Below are 2,954 nucleotides of genomic sequence, written 5' to 3' on the forward strand. Positions count from 1 at the left end.
GTAGCAAAGTAGTATCGAAGTAACGGTAACAATGGCAAAAGTAACGGTAGCAGTTTTGTAGTGATTGTAACAGTGGAAACAGAAAAGTAAATAAGCAAATATCAATATGTGAAAAGCTCGTAGGCAATGGATCAGTGATGGATAATCATGTCGGATGCGATTCCTCATGTAACAGTTACAACATAGGGTGTCACAGAACTAGCTCCAGTTCATCAATGTAATGTAGGAATGTATTCCGAATATAATCATGCGTGCTTATGGAAAAGAACTTGCATGACACCTTTTGTCCTACCCTCTCATGGTAGTGGGGTCCTATTGGAAACTAAGGGATATTAAGGCCTCCTTTTAATAGAGTACCGGACCAAACCATTAACACTTAGCAAATACATGAACTCCTCAAACTACGGTCATCACCGGTAAGTATCCCGATTATTGTCACTTCAGGGTTAACGGATCATAACACATAATAGGTGACTATTGACTTGCAAGATATTCATGAATACATAATAGGTTCAGATTTGAAATCATGGCACTCGGGCCCTAGTGACAAGCATTAAGCATAGCAAAGTCATAGCAACATCAATCTCAGAACATAATGGATACTAGGGATCAAACCCTAACAAAACTAACTCGATTACATGATAAATCTCATCCAACCCATCACCCTCCAGCAGGCCTACGATGGAATTACTCACGCATGGTGGTGAGCATCATGAAATTGGTGATGGAGGATGGTTGATGATGATGATGGCGACGGATTCCCCTCTCCGGAGCCCCGAACGGACTCCAAATCACCCCCCCCCCCCCCGAGAGAGATTAGGGCTTGGCGGCGGCTCCATATCGTAAAATGCGATGAATCCTTCTCTCTGATTTTTTTCTCCCCGAACATGAATATATAGAGTTAGAGTTGAGGTCGGTGGAGCACCAGGGGGCCCACAAGGCAGGGGCGCGCCTAGGGGGGTAGGCGCGCCCCCACCCTCGTGGACAGGGTGTGGGCCCCCTGGCCTTGATTCTTTCGCCAGTATTTTTTATATATTCCAAAAATATTCTCCGTTGATTTTCAGGTCATTCCGAGAACTTTTATTTCTGCACAAAAATAGCACCATGGCAATTCTGCTGAAAACAGCGTCAGTCCGGGTTAGTTCCATTCAAATCATGCAAGTTAGAGTCCAAAACAAGGGCAAAAGTGTTTGGAAAAGTAGATACGATGGAGACGTATCAAGTGTGGACTTTGGTTGACTTGCCCGATGGTCGGCAAGCCATAGAGAATAAATGGATCTTCAAGAAGAAGACTGATGCTGACGGTAATATTACTGTCTACAAAGCTCGACTAGTTGCGAAAGGTTTTCGACAAGTTCAAGGAGTTGACTAAGATGAGACCTTCTCACCCGTAGCGATTCTTAAGTCCGTCCGAATCATGTTAGTAATTACTGTATTTTATGATTATGAAATTTGGCAAATGGATGTCAAAACTGCATTCCTTAATGGATATCTTAAAGAAGAGTTGTATATGATGCAACCAGAAGGTTTTGTCGATCCAAAAGGTGCTAACAAAGTGTGCAAGCTCCAGCGATCCATTTATGGACTGGTGCAAGCCTCTCGGAGTTGGAATATACGCTTTGATAGTGTGATCAAAGCATATGGTTTTATACATACTTTTGGAGAAGCATGTATTTACAAGAAAGTGAGTGGGAGCTCTGTAGCATTTATGATATTATATGTGGATGACATATTGTTGATCGGAAATGATACTGAATTTCTTAATAGCATAAAAGGATACTTGAATAAGAATTTTTCAATGAAAGACCTTGGTGAAGCTGCTTATATATATTAGGCATCAAGATCTATATAGACAGATCAAGACGCTTAATTGGACTTTCACAAAGCACATACCTTGATAAAGTTTTGAAGAAGTTCAAAATGGATCAAGCAAAGAAAGGGTTCTTGCCTGTGTTACAAGGTGTGAAATTGAGTCAGATTCAATGCCCGGCCACTTCATAAGATATAAAGAAAACGAAAGTCATTCCCTATGCTTCAACCATAGGTTCTATCATGCATGCAATGTTGTGTACCAGACCTGATGTCTGTCTTGCTATTAGTTTAGTAGGGAGGTACCAAAGTAATCAAGGAGTGGATCACTGGACATCAGTCAAGAATATCCTGAAATACCTAAAAAGGACTAAGTATATGTTTCTCATTTATGGAGGTGACAAAGATCTCGTCATAAATGGTTACGTCGATGCAAGCTTTGACACTGATCCGGATGACTCTGAGTCACAAACTGGATACGTATTTTTATTGAATGGTGGAGCTGTCAGTCGGTGCAGTTCTAAGAAAAGCGTCGTGGCAGGATCTACGTGTGAAGCGGAATACATAGCTGCCTCGGAAGCAGCAAATGAAGGAGTCTGGATGGAGTTCATATCAGATCTAGGTGTCATACCTAGTGCATCGGGTCCAATGAAAATCTTTTGTGACAATACTGGTGCAATTGCCTTGGCAAAGGAATCCAGATTTCACAAGACAACCAAGCACATCAAGAGACGCTTCAATTCCATCCGCGATCAAGTCAAGGAGGGAGACATAGATATTTGCAAGATACATACGGATCTGAATGTTGCAGACCCATTGACTAAGCCTCTCTCACGAGCAAAACATGATCGGCACCAAGACTCCATGGGTGTTAGAATCATTACAATGTAATCTAGATTATTGACTCTAGTGCAAGTGGGAGACTAAAGGAAATATGCCCTAGAATTGTATTAACCGGAAACTTAGTACATGTGTGAATACATAGACAAACAGAATGTCACTAGTATGCCTCTACTTGACTAGCAAGCAATGTGACTAATGAGTTAGTTACGGGATGATGCATTATGGAATGAGTAAAGAGACTTGCCAGTAACGATATTGAACTAGGTATTGAGATACCGACGATAGAATCTCGAGCAAGTAAC

This window comes from Triticum urartu, chromosome 2A, assembly GCF_056163025.1.
Source record: "Triticum urartu cultivar PI428250 chromosome 2A, HENAU_Tu73, whole genome shotgun sequence".
NCBI classification, from domain to species: domain Eukaryota; kingdom Viridiplantae; phylum Streptophyta; class Magnoliopsida; order Poales; family Poaceae; genus Triticum; species Triticum urartu.